Source organism: Myotis myotis, unplaced genomic scaffold (assembly GCF_014108235.1).
Source record: "Myotis myotis isolate mMyoMyo1 unplaced genomic scaffold, mMyoMyo1.p scaffold_m19_p_5, whole genome shotgun sequence".
NCBI classification, from domain to species: domain Eukaryota; kingdom Metazoa; phylum Chordata; class Mammalia; order Chiroptera; family Vespertilionidae; genus Myotis; species Myotis myotis.
Window position 1 is genome coordinate 33,684,223 of NW_023416357.1, and position 20,911 is coordinate 33,705,133.

At 37.4% G+C, this 20,911-nt stretch overlaps 1 protein-coding gene across 3 annotated transcripts in view; it reads left to right on the plus strand.

The window, feature by feature from the left end:
• Nucleotides 1–20,911, plus strand: part of LOC118656813 (regulator of G protein signaling 7 binding protein) — a 93,303-nt gene that overhangs the window by 26,089 nt on the left and 46,303 nt on the right. Inside the window, exon 2 of one of the 3 annotated variants that reach the window (XM_036310486.1) lies at nucleotides 17,475–17,812. The exons of the other annotated variants lie outside the window; for them this stretch is intronic. The gene's annotated coding sequence lies outside the window, so the exon portion shown is untranslated. The remainder of the gene's footprint in view (nucleotides 1–17,474; nucleotides 17,813–20,911) is intronic. 3 annotated transcript variants of the gene reach the window in all.

The following is a 20,911-nucleotide window of genomic DNA, read 5'->3' on the forward strand; positions in this document are numbered from 1 at the left end:
ATATGGCTTTTTGGGTGAACTAGATTCTCACCTTCCCTACATAGCACTCAGGATTCTCCTTTTTGGAGATTAAACAGTTTTGCTAGCACCTTTGAAGTGTGGCCTCAAGAAGCAAGTGGATGTGTTTGGCCAGTTACTGTCAGTTACTGTTTTAAAAAGCAAAAATCTAGTCTTTTGGGAAAGAATCTTGGGGATCAAAATGGGTAACAGTAAAAAATACTCAGAGACTTAGATGTCTGGGTATCCATATGGACAAGCCCTTTGGGGTACAGTCACTACTGAAGTAAGTTACTATAGAGGTACTATGTAAGTCTCTGTTTTACAGAGGAGGATCATTTGTAACTCTCAAAGTCAAAATAGTCTTGCCCTGGATAGCCGCCCTTTTAGAACCGGAGCCCAGAAGTTTCTTCAGGAGGTAACATCCTAATTAGACAGTAAGCAATCGCCAAAAAAGTAGCTCATGATCTTGGAGCAGGGCCAAGTCTGAAAACCAAAGCCTGTGGCCATAGCAGTATAAGGAAAATCGCCCTGATTTCTGTGAGCAAACCTCAGATGGGAGCAAGAAGTAGTGCGCATGGGGAGGAAATAGAGAAGGGTAGGAAATTCTTACAGGGACTATGTGAGGAATCTAGGGGGAATCCGATACCTGGATGGGGGGAGCCTGGAGAAAAAGAGATTGTGTTCACCAGGGTGATTATGTCCCTTATGGTGTATTGCCATGTACAGTCACAACAAAAAATCCAAATATGTTGAGTAGCAGCAGCAGCCGGAGTGGTAGTAGTTGTAGGATGAAATCTTGGTCCTATTTGCCCTTATGGCTGCAATTCTTCTTTGTGCAGAGGACTGATTTCTCATCGAGACAAGGAGCGCATATCACACATATTACTTTTCAAAACAATGTATAAAAGCATACCTGTACTCTGTCAGCCTACATTTCAAGTCCTATAGATATTCTTTTTAACTGACGTTCACTTCCTCGAGTCACTGAATTAAAGGAAGCTCTCCATTCTCTCTGTGAATCCTTCTGACTAACGCCCGTGTTAGCAAGCATCTTCTAATCCCCGCCATGGACCTCTGTCCCTCCAGTTGGGTTGTATGCTTATCAAGAATTAGTTATATTGGCTTATGTTTCTGCTGTAATTCTGATTAGTTATAATCTAATAAAACAGGAGGGCCAAAAGAGAACTGTTAGTATAAAAATTAAGTAGTCGAATACTTTAGAAAGTGACCATAAAAGTGAGCGTGTAAGAAAATAATTGCTATCAAATTAGGTGTGAACAAGATAACTGTAAAAGGCTATGAACAATAATGATGAAATTCTAGGAGGATTCTGTACTTGGGGTACCTCACAAAATATCTTTAAGTTATGGCTGTACCTCAAAGAAACTGAAAATGGAAATTGGAGATGATATGAGATGGGTATGGTTTTTGCCAGATGAGAACTCCAATCAATAGATCCATACTCAAAGGCCAGACCTTCATCAGAAGATTGGTGGATGAGTGTATAGTTATCAAATAACAGTTTAAGATAGAGTTATAGCTGACATTAATCCCCAATTGCCAGCCTCAATGACACTGGGTAAGAGAGTTTCTACTGTACCTGCTTGGGATGTTCATTTTGGAGTCTCAGTTTTACTTCTCACTAGAAGCTCAGCTACAATCATTTATGTTCAAGAGAAATATCCTAGGTATATGTTAGCCACAAGTTTCTCTAAGTTCTATCCCCGGCTCAGTCAGATCCCCAGAAAGCTACATCACAGGACTATTTTGCTCTAGATTATTATGGAAATTCCTTTGCAGAAATGTGATTTTAGTGTTAACTCTTGACTTTTATTGAGGTTCCATAAAAGAGATGATTGTATGAAGAAAACCTCTGTCAAACTGCTGTATAAGCTTTCTAATATATATGGTAAGCCTCATACTTGAAGAACCACATGATAAACTTCACTCAGTGTTAAATGCCTAAAGGCAGCCACATGGGAAGAATGGGAAAGACAGGAAAGGAAGAGGAGAGAAATCATAGCCTTAGACATAACCATCTCAGCCAACTTATAATAATAAAAGGGTAATATGCTAATTAGACCAGACATCATTCCGAACGTCCTTCCTGATGAAGCCGGGGTCAGGTTGAAGCCAGCCCGGGTCCCGGGTGCCTGCCGGAGGGAAGCCGGTGCCGGCAGCTGGGAGAAGGAAGGCCTACTCTTGCACGAATTTTCATGCATCGGGCCTCTAGTTAAATATAAAACTCCTTTCCTCCTCTGCTTTAACATGTTTTCTTGTGGATTTATGAATTTTAATTAAAAGTTGGTAAACCTAATCAATATGCATTACTTTATCCCCACAACCTAAACCATATATATATAACCAATTTCAATTAATATTATATCAAAATTTTGAATGCACTTATGAAACTTAATTTTTCAGCTTCAAAAATCAACATTTCCCCAATTTTCCCTTTTAGTCCCCCTACTTTATTTTTTTTTAACCTTTTAAAATTCGATTTAACTCACATATACTAAAATTCAATTTTTTGTTGCACATTTCTATGAGGTTTGGTAAATGCATAGAGTTGTATAAGCACTACCAACATCACAATACAGAAGAATTTTATCCCCTCAAAACATTCTCTCATGCTGTCCCTTTGTAGTCAATCCCTCATCACCATCCCCAGCTCTTGGAAAAGGCAAATCTGTTCTTTATCCCTCTAATGTTACCTTTGTCAAAATGCCAAAGAGCATGTAGCTTAGCTGTAGCACAGAGCATCTGGCTTCTTTCACTTCTTTTACTCATCCAAGATTCTACTTGAGATTCGTCCAGGTTGTTGAATGTCCACTCCTTTTTATTACTCAGGAGCAATCCATTGTACAGTTTGTTTATCCACCCACCAAATGAAGGGCATTTGTGTTATTTTCAGTTTGGGTGATTATGAATAAAACTGCTGCAAGCATTCACATATGGGTTTTTGTGTGAGCATAAATTTTTGTTTATTTGGGGCAATACCTAGGTATGGAATTTCTGGATCCTATGGCAATTATGTGTTTAACTTCATAGAAAATGGCCAAACTGATGTACCATTTTGCATTCCAATCAGCAATGAATAGAATTAAAATATCTCTGCATCCTTGCCAGCACTTAATATTGTTAGCTTTTGTTTGTTTAGTCATTCTAAAAGAATAGAGGTGTCTTCTTGTGTTTTTAATTTGAATTTGCCTAATGTTTAGCACGTTTTAATGTGCTTCTTTGCTATCCATATATCTTTTTTGGTGAAGTGTCTATATAAGTCTTTTGCTTATCTTTTATTGGATTGTTTGTTTTCTTTTTTTAAAAGAAATATACTTTTATTGATTTCAGAGAGGAAGGGAGAGGAAGAGGGAGTAGAAACATCAATGATGGGAGAGAATCATTGATTGGCTGCCTCCTGCACACCTCACACTGGGGATTGAGCCTGCAACTTGGGCAAGTGCCCTGTCTGGGAATCAAACAGTGAGTGACTTCCTGGTTCATAGGTTGATGCTCAACCATTGAGCCATGTGGGCCTGGCGGTTTGTTTCCTTACAGTTGAATTTTGAGAGTTCTTTATATATATTCTGAATATGAGTCCTTTGTCCGACATGTGATTTGAAAATATTCTTCCCAGTCTGAATTTTTCAATCTTTAAGTGTCTTTCACAAAACAAATTTTAAATTTTTTAACAGTGTCTTTCACAGAACAAATCTTAAAAAATTTTTGATGAAACCCTAACTGGTTTGGCTCAGTGGATAGAGCGTCGGCCTGCGGACTGAAAGGTCCCAGGTTCGATTCTGGTCAAGGGCATGTAACTTGGTTGCAGGCACTTCCCCAGTAGGAGGTGTGTAGGAGGCAGCTGATCGATGTTTCTCTCTCATCAATGTTTCTAACTCTCTATCCCTCTCCCTTCCTCTCTGTAAAAAAATCAATAAGATATATTTTTTAAAAAAATTAAAAAAAATTTTTTTGATGAACTCTAATTTTCAATTATCTTTTATAAATCCTGTTTCTGGTGTCTAATTTAAGACCTCTTTGTCTAACCTAAGACAACAAGGATTATCTCCTATTTTCTTTTAAAAGTTTTACCTTTATGTTTTACATTTGGATCTCTGATCCATTTTGAGCTAATTTTTATATAAAGTATGATAAGTAGGATGAGTTCATATTTTTTTTAATACAAATGTCTAATTGCTCAAGCACCATTATAAATTGATTTGCATTTTCAAAAATAGTAAAATCTAATTGTATTGAAGATTACTTTTAAAAAATTTAAAAAATTCAGGAGAGTAAAGAATAATATTATTCATAATATCTTCACCCCCCAAATAACCAGTGATCATATTTTAATATTTTTCTTACTTATTTTATAAATATGTCTATAGGTATAAGTTAAATAGCATGTATTTTTGGCATAGATAATGTGTTTATTATAGAAAATTTAGAAATTATAATACAAAGCACAAAGGAGAAAATTAAAATTATATCCTTGACTAATACTGTAGTTCATCATCTTTGGTATAATTAATTTTTTCAGTCATTTAAAAACTCCTAATATACTAAATCTACCTTTGTCAAATGGGATGTAAATACATTTTTCCTTTTTTTTATTTTGCCTATCAATCCTTTCTCTACCAGTTCATCTCTTGATTATTTACTTATGTAGGAAGAGCTTTCCTAATTCAAAATCAGAATTATTTTCAGACATTTTTCTATTTTATTCTAGTTTTTTAAGATTTTCTCTTCTTTTTATTTTTGTAGTATGCAATCTAAGGACGGGTTTCATTTATTTCTAAATATTTACCAATTTTCACAGCACTATTTTTGTAAATAATCTAGCCTTGCTCTCTATTCTGAAATGCCACCTTTATCCTGCTTCTTATTCCTTATATATACATGGTGTGCTAACCAAAGAGTTGAAAGGTCAAAGTAGATGCATGAGTATCATACATCTTATCCAACACAAAACTTTCCTAAGGATCCAAGGATACTGGCAAGAACCCAAGATAAGGCACTTCTTTCAGCGGCGCCCGCGCCCATCACACACAGCTTCCCCAAACTTGTCCCTGTCTCCTGTGTTCGGATATGTTTTGATTTCACATTAACAGCTGAGTTCTGAACAATTTATGTGAACATGTTGTTCTCAAAAAATAAATAAATAAAGTCATTTTGGTTTTGGGGTTTCCAGTTTTATGCTCCTTTAGTTAGACAGAAAATGCTTACGAGTACTTCTCAATCTCTAGCCAGCCATACCCCATAAATCCATAAACTGCAGATTTATTTACAATACACAGTCTAGACAGACCAGGTCTATGCTGCCAAAAAGTGTTATTTTAGATAAGGACTCTCTGGTATCTTTCCACTAATAAATACCATTAGCGTGTTTATAAAGAGCTCTGGTTAAGGTCACTCGCTTTCCCTGAGTAGGAGAGAGGGTGTTTCAGGCTGTTAACTCTTTGCTTCCCATGTGGGCATTGCTTGATTTTCCAATAAAAGGAAACATATGCAAGCAATTTCTTTTGTATCCTTTTACATGTCTCCTCCAGCACCATGAATTGAATAACCTCAGCTCTGTGTCTAAAATTCATCAACATTTTATGGTACCACATTTTCATCACAGGAATGAATGAATGAATGAATACAAAGTTATTAATCCCATGATGCTTGTCTCTTGCACATGCATCAGCCCCTTCGGCCTCATAAAACTCTGTGATTTTGATGTTGGGGGAGAACTCCTCTACATCATTCCAGGTATTTTCCTTCATGTGTAAGTAGCTTCATTAATGTCATGGTTTTGGTCTTTTGATCCAAATCAGGAGGCATATCCCCATTTTATAAATGATACAACATTGCTATTTCATAATAGTTCAATGGAGATGCTGAGAGTACACATGACATATGCAGGAAAATATATAACTTAATAGTGCCAGTAAATATAGGAAGACTACTTAAGTGTGAAGAAATACTCAAAAAACCTTTAGAATTCTAAATTAAGCAAATGATTCTCTGTCCCATTCACTTTTCATGAGATTAGCATCAAAATACTAGACTACTGAAGAGAGTCAACATATATCCAAAAAAATGCATAGAAAATAGTCATCCTTTTAGAGCCTTAAATAGGGTGATGTCAAGAAATATTTTACAAAGAGTTGCCCTCTGAACAAGTAAAATGGTGGAGTCCATCTGTGGACACACACACAAAGTTGATGCTGAGAAAGACTTCTGCTGGTAGAACATAACCATGCTATCTATAGTTAGTGTACTGATTATTAGCCAGATTATTGGATGTTTGGGAACCTTCCTAGGGTAATGTTGGCCAAGACAGAAACAGATCTAGAGCATTTCACTCTAAAGTAGTCAAGGTTCTTTTAGCTGCAAGTGATAGAAACCAACACAGAATAGCTTAAGCTGAAAAGAGAACTCTACCAAAGTTCTGAAACCAGATGTGGGAATAATCGGGTTTGGGGTGGCTTTCAGGAATAACTAAATCCAGAACTTTAACACCAGGAGGAACATTTATCTGTCATTTCTGTGACAGTTCATCCCCTTGGCACTCAAAACCAGCTCCCTCTAACTAGAAAAAAAAAGTGGAAAAAAAATCCCAGAGAAGGAACAGACTTGCTCCCATCTCTAGAGTAATCAGTTGGGGATAACAGGTGGGTACTGTGATGATACAGCTTAGGTCTGGTGTTCTCTCTAACCAACCCCCTGTGGCCAGGGCAGCAGGGTCATGAAAGAAAATGACGGATCTGCAGGAGATACATTAGTGGAGCAGGCAAAATAGTTGTTCCAGGGGGATCTGTGCTCAGACACAAGGAAGGTGTGTGGGGCAGCTGCACAGGGTATCCACTGAATTCTCCCTGGAGGACAAAAAGGAAGTGGGAGGGCAGAGGCCTTTAAGACATGGTCTTTAATCACTAACTGAAGTCCTGAGTTCTATTTCTGTGGCAAAATAAAGTCCCTGCTATCTTTGTACAATAGGTAAACTTTGAGTATTAAAAAATAATAACTCTTTAATAGGGCTCCCTTGCCGGGAATGCCAAAAAATATGATGATGATGATTTAGACATCCCTGATTCATTACTTTCTGTTAATAGTACAATTATACATATAAATACACTAATGATGTTTAATATTTAGTACTTTAGAAACAGTTGGCTTGTTCTTCATTTAACAACTACTGAGTCAATATGTCAGGCACTGTACTAGGCACTGGACAAAAGTGAGTAAGGCACAGGCCCTGCCTTCATCAAGCTGATGGTGCAGTGGGGTAGAGAGAGAAGCAAGCAGGTCATGATAGTTCAGTATGAGACATGGCATTCCAGGGTTAAGTAGAGAGTGCACTGGCATCTCACCAGGATAGTACTTCATGCCAATTAGGGATTTTAGGGAGAATTTTCCAAAGAAAGTGATATTGATATCTAAGGTGGGACTTTAAGGATGTATAGGAGTTGAAGAGGACAAAGTTGTTGAGAAAAGTGTGACAGCCAGAGGAAGAGATGTGCAAAGGCCCTGCCTGGGCTGCCAAAAATTGTGGTACATTTTAGAACTGAAACTGGTTTTAATATAAGGCTGTAGTGTGGCAATCGATAAACAGAAGAGAGAGATTAGGCTGGAGGGGTAATCAAGATCCATGTTCTTGGCCACATCAAGCAGTTGGCTTATATCCTGAGGACAATGGGAGCCATTGAAGAGTTTTAAACAAAGCAATAACACGATCAAATTTGCATTTTATAAAAGTGACTCTGGCTTTACTGTGAAGGATGTGTTGGAAGGGTCAAAACTTAAGAGGATGTTTGGGTAATTGATTTGGGCAGTGATGTTAACCTGAATTTAGTTAGTGTAATGAGAATGGAAAGAAGCAGAAGGAATTAAGCATAATTCAAAAGTTAGAATCAAAAGAGCTAATTGCAACCGAAGAAAGAAAGAAGGGAATAAATTAAGGCTAACCCATAACATTCTGGCTTGGTCATCTGAGTGAATGGGGGTGCCATTCATTGAGATGGGGAATACAAAGGGAGAAGATTTGGGGGCAGGGTAATAATATTGATTTGGGGTACCTGTGGGAAATCAAAATGGAAATGAATAATAGGCTTTTATATAAATGGATCTGGACGTCAGTAAAGTGGTCTGGGCTGGAAGTAAATGTTACAAGTGTTAATGGAAGTAACGGGAATGGATAAGGTGGGTGGGAGAGTGAGTAATGTGAGATGAAGAGTGCCAGGCAGAACCCTGAGGAAACCAACAGTAAGAAGAGAGATAATGGAGCCGGCCCAGGAGACCAAGAAGCAGCACCCGGGAGGCAGGAGTAAAACCAAGAAAGAGCATCACAGAAACAAAAAAAGAGACACTTTCAAAGAGGAAAGACAATTCAAGAGTGTCAAATGCTACAGAGAGGTCACACAATAACTGCAAATTGTCCTTTAGACTGAATAGCAGGAATATGGGTGACCTTGGGAAGGACTATTCATGGAGGGAGAAGGACAGTGGTTGAAGCAAGATTGGAAGATAAGACATAAAGAAAGTGAATGCAGACATTTTTGAAATAACTTTATAAACAGAACAGAGGCAGGTATGGGAGGGGACACAGGAGTAAGGTATTTTTTAAGATGGGAGAAATTTGAATATATTTATTCTAGCTATCATATAGCTAAAACCATCAAGGATAGAATGTTTTTCCCATATAAAGCAGAACACACATAGAACACAGTGGGTTCATGCACTGATCTTAAGTATACAGTTCATTTAATCCTACATGTGTGCACGCCTGTGTACTAGTAAAAACCACCTAGATCAAGATGTAGAACACTCCCTGTATCCCAAAAGCTCCCGTCATGCCTCTCCCCACTCAGCCTCACCTCAAGAGATAAATAAGCACTGTTGTAATTTCTATCACCATAGATTAGTTCTGCCAGTTTTAAATGTCATGTAAATGAATTGATACAGTATATCTGAGATCCATCCATGTGATGCATGTAGCAATTTTTAAAATCTACTGCAATTTATCTGTTTTCCTATTGAACTACTTTGAGTTTTTTCTGACTTAAGACTATTATGCACAAAGCTGATATAAATATTTTTGTATATGATCTTTTGGTGGACAGAGATTTTCAATTCTCTTGGAGTAAAATGCTGGCTCATAGAACAGGTGAATATTCAGTATGAGTAAGTAAAAACTACTGGGGCAAAAGTAGGTTTACAGTTGTGAGTATACAAAACACAAGTTTATTCTTATATTATTACTTATTTACTTTTGCTCACCCCTGTATAAACACAGATTTTTTAAAAAGGGGTAGTACCAATTACACTCCCAGTATCAAGATATAGAAATTCTTCTCACCTAAGCTTGGTATTGTCTGTCTTTTTTATTTTAGCTTTCTGGTGAGCAGATGCTTTGAAAGTCAGGCTATTTGAGATTATACAGGCCACAGCTTCTCGGTTGGTATTTATAAACATTTCAAAGCTTTCTACCTTAAGCATTTTCCATTATTGGCTACTGCCGTTAAGTTGGCCAAATCTAATATTAAGAACATGTAAACAGAATTCAGATGTTTCATAAGAAAGAGGTAACTTAATTCCCCTTTAAAGTTAGCTAAATTATAACATAATGATCAGGAAAATCCTGTCAGAAAGGATCTCACTCTCAATTATGAAGATGTAGGAAATATTACCATCAATGTCTTAGTAAGAATTGAGTGGCTTATATTATGATGGAATCCTTCCTTGATACATCTATTCCAATTTACATTCTGTGTAAGTAGTGAGTTTGAAGATGATGGCTGTTTCCTCTTCTCATTTTCATTTTAATGAACTATACTTAAAATCATCATTAACTATGATCAGAATTATAGACTCCACTGTTTTTGAAGAATGCTCATGAGTCTTTTGGGAGAAAATAATAAAATAGAATAAACTATTGACATGAAATTGAATACTGGCTATTCTATAATTTGACGCATAAGCTTCCCCTCTCTTTGATGCAGTTTCTATTTGATGCAATATCTAAAACCTGACAAAGAAAGTAAATATATGACACTCAAATAACATTTTCTGTATGATTTATTCACGTTAATATTACACATGAAGGTGGTTAACATCATCACCTAATAATTTAAATGTCATGGGAAATCTACTAAAAAATCTGCTCACATATTTTACCAAAATAAGATGACTTACAGATTTAAGTGTAAAACCTGAGGTGATGAAAGTACTGAAAAATAAGAGATACATGTTTATATAATTGAGTTGGGAAAGGCCTTTCTAAAAATGACACCAAAACTAGTGACCAAAATTTAAAGTATTTGATACATTTGACTGCAAATTTTTAAATTTCTTTACTCAAATAAAATAATACCACATAAAAACAGATCAGTTCAGAAATGTGAAACATTTTATTGGACAACTGATCAGGTCTCTTAAAAGTCAATTTCATAGGGGAAAAAAGGCAAGGGACTTCTGTAGATGGGGGGGGGAAAAAAAAGGAAAAAGACTTAACAACCTTGTGTGAGCCTTGATTGATTCCTGGTTTTAAAAATTAAAAAAACAAAAGATATTTAGGGACCATTGAGAAATCTTGAAAACACATTAGATAGTATTAAGGATGTTTTCTGTATTTATTAATTGTATAATTAATTAATTTCTATAGTTACTTAGTTGCAATTGAAGGACAAAGAAAAAGATTTTCAACAAATGTTTCATAAAGAAATGAACACACTTTAAAAACAATTAAAAATTAATAAAAAGACAAATACTTTATAAATAAAATAAGCAAAGGATATGAAATCTGAAGTAATGAAAGAAGAAATAAAATGATCAGAAGATATATGGCAAATTTTTCTAGCTTGCTGGTAATCAAAGAAATGTCAATTAGATTGCCAAAGATTGAAAAAAGTTATGAAATCTACTATTATCTCAGAAATGGCTGGTAGAGGACATAAATTAAAGTTGATGGATGATTTTTTTAGCAACATTTATCAAAACCCTTAAAAATATTTCCATTTTTCATAAACCTGTTGGCCATGTTTATGTCCTCTTTTGAAAAATGTCTCAGCATCACTAGGGGTCAAGGAAATGCAAATCAAAACCACATGAGATGCCACTTCACACCAGTAGGGAAGGCTATTATAAAAGGACAAAAGATAAGTGGTGGCAAGACTGTGGAAAAGGACTCTTATATACTGTTGATGGGGATGTAAATTGGTATAGCATTATAGGAAGCACTATGGAGATTTCTCAAAAAAATAAAAATTAAACTACCATTTGATTCAGCGATCCCACTTCTGGGTATATATCCAAAAGAAATGAAATTGGTATTTTCAAGAGATATCTGGACTCCCATGTTCACTGTGGCATTATTCACAATAGCCAAGATAGGGAAACAGTCTAACTGTCTACAAATGAATGAATGGATAAGTACAATGTGGTATCTATACATATAAAAGCCTACGTGACTGGCCTACCGGCCCATCAGCCAGTAGCTATGATATCCACTGACCACCAGGGGGCAGACGCTCAACGCATGGGCATGGAAACATGAAACAGACTGATAAATCTCGGAGAGAAGGGGGGTGGGAAGGGCAGGAAGAGATTAACCAAAGATCTTATATGCATACTAGAGGCCCGGTGCATGGACTTGTATACCAGTGGGGTCCCTCGGCCTGGCCTGTGAGGATTGATCCAAAACCAGTAGTCCAACATCTGCTGAGGGGTCCCAAATTGCGAGAGGGTGCAGGCCAGGCCGAGGGACCCTACCGGTGCACAAATGCCTCACTTACCTATTATAATAAAAGCGTAATATGTTAATTAGACCAGACATCCTTCTGGATGACCTTCTGGAAGAAGCCAGGGCTGTAAGGGAAGCTCGGTCCCAGGTGCCTGCCGGTGGCTGAAGGAAAGCCTGGGTCCCAGGTGCCAGAGGGAAGCCGGTGCCAGCAGCCAGGGGAAGGAAAGCCCACTCTTGCACAAATTTCGTGCATCAGGCCTCTAGTAGTTAATAATACTGTATTGTATACTTGAAATTAGCTAAAAGAATAGGTCTTAAGTATTTCTACCATATGCACAAAAATAGTAATGATGTGAAGTGATATATATGCTAATTAGTAGTAACCATTTCACAAATGTATACAATATCAAAACATCATATTGTCTACTTTAAATGTGTATAATTATTGTCAATTATACCTCAATAAAGCTGTAAGAAATATTTCCACCTTTAATTCCATAGTGATTTATGCTAAAGATATAATCATGCATTTTACAAGGATATGTGGGTAAATTTTTCTTAAAATGAAAATTTGTAGGTATACTTACATGGAAAAGCATTATTGTGTACCATTATTCTAAAAGCAGATTATAAAACACTATTTATATAATCTCATTCATTCTAAACTTGTGGATTTTATATCTTATATATTCACTTAAGAATTACCACATACACTCAATCCAATATGTCTTTGGATGATCACAAGATGGTGGTAATGTGTTCTAAGGAAACAGTCTAGAGAAGTTTACCCCTAAACAACAGTTCCCAAAATAATGTTTTAAAATGTACACATTAGAAAAATTCTTAATTTTCTTATTTTTTTACTCCTTTATTGTCTACCAATTCTGATTATTTCTTCCAAAGTCAATGATATTTTCTAAATAGCTTCCCAAAATATATCTAGTTTTTAGACTCTATCAGCAACTTTTCTTGATTATTTAGCCTTTCAAGTAGGATGTGTGTTACTGCATTCTATGGGTTTCTTTTTTGTTTTTGTTCTAATTTCTCAACAAAGCAGAATTTTCCTTTGCTTTTTGCAAAACAAAAGTTTTAGAATATAATTGACCTCATATACCTAATATATCTTCATTTTTAATTTTTCTACATGTGTAGCAGTTATTTGACCTGATTTAACATAATCTGGAATTAGAATTTCTTCTCTGTGCTCTACATCTGGGTCTGAATTTAAATTGAGGGTTTTCTAGACTTTTAAATGTTGCTTTTTTTTCCATCCATGGTGTCTGTTGACCGATTTATCTCTTCGGAGGCTTTTGATTCTGTTTTAAAGTCATGTGGTCATGGTACAGTTGTAGATGCTCAGATAATCTGAGATCAGGACATTTTTATTTGTATTGTCCAAAGGAAAAGAGATGATTAGGATTTACCTTTTTCCTCCCATAACAATGGCTTCTGTGGAAGGATCAATGTCAGTGTGAATTCACACCTGCAACCTATAATACTTACATGCTAGTTCTATATTAGTGACTCTCTGGTATTCTTCCTTTTACACCCACATATCTTTCTTTTGGGGGACTTTACACTTAATCTTGGAGCTCCCTTCTCCCTCCCTTCCTCTTAAAGAGTCAGCCACACAGCATGCCTGCATTCAATGTTTAGTGCAATAGACAAAGCCTGGACTTAGGACTCAGTGTTCCAATCCCAGACTTAATATATATGTGACCCAACCTCTGCTTCTTCATCTTTAAAAATGTGAATAATATCTACATCCGAGAGTCTTGTGTCTTCTATTTCTGGCAATACACTCAGTTAGATAACTCTAAAACATACAAGAGAGAGAAGCTGTATAAAATATGACAAACACTTTTAAAAATATATAACTGATATAGAAAAGAGATACTAACATAAAGTCGTGCCTGCCCTTGCTGCTCAGATCCGGTCTTTGTCTTTCTCCACCCTGTATCACCAGGCTCCCTGGTCCTCTAGCTTCCTGTTGAGCTTAGTCAACTGGGAACCCTGGCCAAAGTTTGTAGGGATGGGGAATGGTGAGGTCAAGGCATTTATTCTTCTATATCCCTCCTTATAAGGTCCCTTTGAACTGGCTGTGTCCCATAACCACTCGTAACTGTTCTACCCAAGGAGGCCTGCACTATACAACTCTCTCTCCGCTCATCATTTAGTGCCTAGAAGTGTGACAGTGCCATGAGGCCAGTCTCAAATTCCTTATGGTCCCTGCTTGCCATGCATACCTTTGTCATCAATCCCTAGGTCAGTGGTTCTCAACCTTCCTAATGCCGCGACCTTTTAATTACAGTTCCTTTATGTTGTGGTGACCCCCAATTTCATTGTTATAAATTGAACATAATTAAAGCATAGTGATTAATCACAAAACAATATGTAATTATATATGTGTTTTCCGATGGTCTTAGGCGACCCCTGTGAAAGGGTCGTTCGACCGCCAAAGGGGTCGCGACCCACAGGTTGAGAACCGCTGCCCTAGGTAAATAAATGCTTTTTGAATCTTTCATTTGTTTCCTGTTGGGATTCTGATACAAACCACAACACTCAAAAGGCTACATGTTTCATAAAAGGTAGTCTGGGGAAAATATACCTCCAGCACAAGAAGATAACTAGGATGTTTGCTTGATTCAACCTCCTAAGAAATAATAACTATGCTTCTCACTGCCATTGTAGTCCAAAAGCAATACTTCTCAGGAATCTACAAAGTCCTGTTGAATATGTGACTTCAAGCTTAAGTCGTAAAACACATAGAGAAGAAGCTAGAATGAGAACATCCAACATATTTCTAATAAGAGTTTCAGAAAGGAAAAATAGAGAGAATACAATGATGACACAGGGCACCAAGGAAAAAGGAAGATCTTAAAAACTGCCAGAGAGAAAAGACATTGCCCACAGAGGAACTACAATGAAACTGAAAGCAGGTTTCTCCACAGCAAATATAGAGACCAGATGACAATGGAATAAAATGTGTAGCAGATCACAGTAAATGAACCAATTTGGTAAATGAGCAATACAGTTGCCTCCACCTCTTAGTTGACTGTTTCCTATGAACCAAATGAGTTCTTTATACTTTATGCATATTTGTCTGTTTTACTCAATGTAATTCAGTATTTGCATCTTTCTCTTGTTTTAATAGTAGTTTAGTTTTTCCATACTTGTACCTGTTAATCTTTTTAGAAAAATTTTTTTTTATTGATTTCAGAGAGGAAGCTTACGAGAGAGGGAGAGAGAGAGAGAGAGAGAGAGAAACATCAATGATGAGAGAGAATCATTGATTGATCAGCTGCCTCCTGCATGCCCCCTACTGGGGGATTGAGCCCACAACCCAGGCATGTGCCCTGACTGGGAATCGAACAGTGACCTCCTGGTTCATAGGTCAGTGCTCAACCACTGAGCCACAGTGGCTGGGCTGTACCTGTTAATCTTAACTAAAGTTGTTTTAACCTTTAAATGAGAAACTGTTAGTAAAAATGCAGAAATATTTTAACACTTATTAAAAAACAAAATGGAAAAATTATACTAAAGTTCTAGGAGATATAAATTAGAAAGAAATTAAGGAGTCTATAAAATTGGTTAGTAACTATTGCCAGAAAATATATATATTCCTGGGATTTATAGCAAAGACTTTAGATGAAAAATGACAAAGCTTATGGATACACAATTGGAATAAACAAACATGAGGAAAAAAGGCAATTCTGTTAATAGTTGAAAAACCATATGGTAAACTAATATATAGTATTTTACACATTGCATATTAGCAAAATGTCAAACATGATTACAGCAGCCCTGGTAATTCTGTGGTAAAATTGGTATACTTATATGTTGCTAAAGGCAGAGACATTTACATTTGCAGAACTGAAATTAGAAATTCAATTTTTCAGTCACATTAGCCTATTTCAAATGCTCAAAAGCTACAGGCAGCTATTGGCTACCATTCTGCTCTGCACAGAAGACTATTTCCATCACCACAAGGAGCTCTGTGCTGCTCTAGAGGACAGACACAGAGTAGAATTGATGCTGGTTGAATATGCACAACTTCCATTGGACCTGATGCTTCAAATTGTTCTCCATTGGTCGTATTAATTGACCTTTCCATTGGCACATTGCTCCAGCTCCTCTTAAACACTTGGTATTTTCAGACTTTTATTTTTCTAATCTAGTGGGTATGAAATGTTATATTTCGCTGATTTAAATATGTATGTCCCTGATTACTAATGAGGTTGAGTGCTTATTTATTTATGTATTTATTATCCTTTCATATTTCCTTTTCTGTGAGTTCCCTGTTTGTTTTTTTCCATATTACTATGCTAAAATTATTTAAAATGGGAAAATGTCTATGATAAAGGGATGTTAGAAAAGAAGAGGAAGAATACAAAATTGGCCTAAAATAATTTCAATTGGATGAAAATAAATATCCGGATGATCAAAGTTTGGAAAATATGTCACAAAAGTTAACTTAGAAATATTAAAAAGTAGGATTTGGGGGTAACTTACTTTTCATCTAAAAATTATTTTACTATTGTCATCATACTATTTTATCATTTTCAAAAAACAAACAAATTTAATATTGCTTGATGTTTGGGAAAATTGCCCTAAAGCTTCTTACTCTTTGTTTTCTAAGTCTTCTTCCTGGCTCCATGTAGACTGGGTGATTATTTTTCTTTATTCCTGCTATTATTGTTATTTGACATTATTCCTTTCTGGTAGAACACTGTGTGCTTGACCTAAAAAAATAAAAGTGTGTGTGTGTGTGTGTGTGTGTGTGTGTGTAAAATAGAGTGGTGAGAGAAGAAAAACATTTCAAGATTTGTATCTTTAATTAGACGACATGTTTAAATTGCGGTGGAAACTGCATTTCATAATTCATAGAAGATGGAAATGGGTTTCTGCGCCTATCTCTTGGAGACATCGCATATTCATGTTTGGAAATGTAACTTAAGCACACAGTAGTTAAGTAAGTAGTCCACTTAGGGAATGAATGAGGTTGTTTAAAATGTGGAACTGCACCGTTTAAAACAAAAATAAAACCGAGACAGAGAGAAATGGTTGTGTAAAAATTAAATACAAATTATTTCCCATCTACCTAAATTTTTGAGACAGAATGGGCTGTCTTCGTGTTTCACAGCCACATTAGCAACCAGCATGTGTAACCTCCCACTAGTGAAATGTGCTTAAGTTCCCACGCATACCCAAACAGACTTGTCCCCCATTGGCCCCTTCCCTCTGTCTTACTAGTACCGTCAGCCAGGCGTCTTTCTATTATTTTTCCATTTCCTGCCTAGATCAACTCTTGCAGTCTTCCTGTTACACTCCGCTGAGTGATGACTTCTGCCTCTGGTGCGAGCATTCTCTGCAGCAGTTCCTGAGAGCACAGCCAGGACCTTTACCTTTAACAAGGCCAGACTGGAGCTGTCTTTATAGTTTGTCTCTGAAACTGCAGGCTCCAGTGATGCTGCAGTCTTACATCCTTCAAGCAGACTGAGTATCTCCTATGGATCTCTGGGATTTTAGCAGTGTGAGCTGGAACGTGCCTTTGTGCATTTTCATCTTTCCCACTTGCTTCCCAACAAGCATTTCTTAGATGACTTGTTCAGAGCAGAAGGCAGAGAGCCTCTGAGTTCCTTGCTCTTGCCCTTGCCCTTGCCCTTGCCCTTGCCAGGGACTGTGCCACTTTCCAGTTGTCTCTCCATGTGGGGCTGTTTGTTAATGCATGTTCTCATTTGTAAAGTAGGTGTTGCTGTGTTTCCTTTGATTTGCAATGAGATGTCAGATCGTATTTGAGTGCTGGCAACATGCGTTCAAGGACAGGAAATAAAAGGAGGCCAAAACGAAGCAAAACTTTTAAAACAAGACGTGGAGTGCAAATGAGGATGAAACCTTGCCCAGTAAAACCTGGAGTGCGAACCAAATAGGATTTGCAACTTGAACGCACACCCTCCAGGAGGCCTCTCAGAAGAATCTGGCAGGCAATGCTTGGCTCCTGGGGGCGCCTGTCACTGGGATGCCATGTCACTGCTGTCCTGGAGCCTGCCTCCCATGGTCTCTTCCATCTGCCTAAGTTGAGCTAAGGTGTGAGTTGGAATCTGTTTACTAAGATTTCCCTAATGTGTATCCTGAATGTCATCTGAAAACATTTTTTTCTCCATGTGCCTGGAATGTACTTGGATGTTTACTGAAGCTACTCTTTTGCTTAATGGAATGAGCCTGTGGCCTTGTGTTGTGATTTGGGGGCACTCCATAGGGTCATCTGCCTTAAAGATCAGCCTTACCACTGGCATGCCAACATCACTGCTTCTTTCCTTTGGATGCTAGATGGCTTCCCTGAGGGATATGGCTGTAATAGGCTCACCCACTGCTTCTCAAAGAATGGTTCCTGGATCTGCTGGGAACTTATTAGAAATCAGATGATCAGACCCCAGCCCAGACCCACTGAATTAGAGACTCAGGGGAGGCAGTGCAGCATTGTGGCCCACATGCCTTCCAAGTGACTCTAATGCTCGTTAAAGTTTGAGAACCTCCCACCTGAGCCTGTGGGCTTCAAAGTGATGCGTGCAAGGTGATCTGAAAGAAAATATTATAACCTTGGATTTTAGAGTCTCCTTTTCTAATTCCTCTTTTTGTACATTTTAATATACTCAAGATGTTAGTATCGTTGTCTATGAAAAAAGTTATCAACAAATACAGGCTGTATCTAAGGAGTGCTGCATGTTTATTTTATTGATGGGGATGCATAGTATACAAAGTTTGAAGCCTACCTGTCTAACATGTAAAAATTCTTATGCTCTATATCCAACTGAGCCATTAGCCATCAAAAATGTCAGTTTTGGTTTTTTTTTGCATTAACACAGGGGTGGGCAAAAGTAGGCTTACAGTTGTGAATATGTGAAACACAGAGTTTAATCTTGTATTGTTATTAATTAATTACTGTATTATTTTCCATACAAATAACTGTAAACCTACTTTTGCCCGCCCCTGTATATTTACTTCACTACTCACTTCTGAAATGCTTTGCAAATAATTTATAGTGTTTGTGACTTCATTTGTATAGGGAACTCTCCTATTCCTAGTTAAGTGGTAAAAAAAAAAAATCCTCTGCATTGCATCCTGGATGCTTTGGCCTCTTCTTGGGCAAAGACAGAACAATAATGTCTCACAAGCAGCATCAATGCCACCTTCCCCCTTCCCCTCAGTGCACTCATTGTTGTGCATGCAGAGAGAGAGACAGAGAGCAAGAAAGAGGATTCCGTATCCAATCCTTACCTTGCCCTTTCCCATTCTCATTGCTTTGCTTAGATGAAGGATCCCCAGCAATTTCCCCCAATTCCCCCGCACATACCAGCCTGTGCTAGCCTGGTGTGCCTCCTGTATTATGCGCTTATGCTCCCCTGGTTCTAGGCGTGCCCCTGAGTTAGGCAGAAAATATTGTACACCTATAAATACAAAAATGAATGGAACTAAGAGTAGGGCCGATTTTTAAGCCACAATAATTTAAGGGCTCAACAAAGAAAAAGTAGGACATTTTTATTTAATTCCTGGCACCATATTTTACAGAAAGTCTGCTCTCAATATCTGTGCATTGGATGCATGAACAAACAGATGAACATTCCTAAGCACATTGTGGCAACTTCACGTAGCAGTTGGAAGCATAAATGTAGGTTTGAGTCTTATCATTCCGTTTACTATTTGTGCGATTGAGGAAGCGCCATAACCTCTCTTAAGCCTCATTTCCTTCCATCTGTAAATTAAGGATAAAGACAGTAACGACTTCATGGGCTCATTGTGAGAATTAAATGAGATGTAAGTGCTTACTTAGCATGGTGTCTGGCACATAGTAAACTCTCAGTAAACGTTTGTTATACTGCGTTTGGCTACTGCTGAGTCAAATGCCAAGCAATAATAAAGCAGGTTTCTACCCTCAAGTCCTTTGCCAGTGAGTTCATTAATCTTTTTTTCCCTGTAGCAAAGGACTAATGATCTTACATAATTTATGCTAGCTTGAAAATCAAAAGGATTGCTTCTATGGGAGGGACTGACCTAAACGTGTGTTCGTCATTATCTCCTCCTGCCCAGATGTCCGTCTGCCTGGAAGAGCTGTTTCTGCTCTTGAGCCAACCATCGGCAGAGGCGCAGAGTCCTGTCATTCCGTTTCACCTAATGGTGCATTATACTTCATTATCAGAGAAAGAAGAAATTAGAGGCAGCTCTCCACGGTGGAGCCATTTACTTGAAAACTTGATGGCAGTAAAATGATACCACACCAAGGAAGGAATAAAAGACTGCAAGTTTTCTATCACTGTGGAGAAAAAATTAATTTGTCTTAAAGGAGACTTTACAATATGTTATGATCAAAAAACCATGGGATAATCCTGGGAGTTTCAATGCACTCTTACAAAAGGATTCCAGGAAAAGTAACACTTTCTTCTCTTTTCCAAATTCACCCTTTGTGGACAGCAGGAAATCACAGTAAATACTATGTGAATGTGAATTAATAATTAAGTAAGAAGAAAGCCTGTGACAAAGATAGAAAGATGTCTAGACATCATATATACAGTTGCCTCCCTGGGGCACTTTGCCATTCATTTGTGCTGGTTATGACCATATAGCTCCTATGTATTATTTCACGTAAATCTTTACATAATGCCAATGGAGCAGCTATTCTTATTTTAGTCCAGTATTTGAGACCCTTCGCGGTTAAGGAATCTGCCCAAGGTCACACCTTATAAGTCACGACATCAGGAAATAATAAACCCAGACTGTTGGGCACTGGACCACTTAGGCTTCACTGTAGAGGTTGTGGGGTGGTCTTTATGTTAATATTTATTCCTTCTTAGAAAAAATGTGAACAACTGCGGTCAGATCCACAGCTGCTGAAATTACCAGCCTGGCCTCTTTGAGAAGAGTGCTTGTGCCACACGGTCAGCCTTGAATGTTCAGTTGGATTCATTTCCACAGCCATGGATTGAGAGCCTTCAGTGAGTCAGACACTGTGACTGCGCTAAGTGCTTAGAAAACAGAAATAATGAATAAAACGTCCTGCTCTTGAGGATATTAATCTGGAAAGAAATGTACCAAAAGCTTAACAATGGATACTTCTGGTATTTGTGTGTCATCTTTTCTCTTTTTACTTTTCTGAATAAAATGTCTGTTCATATGCATTACTTAAAGAAT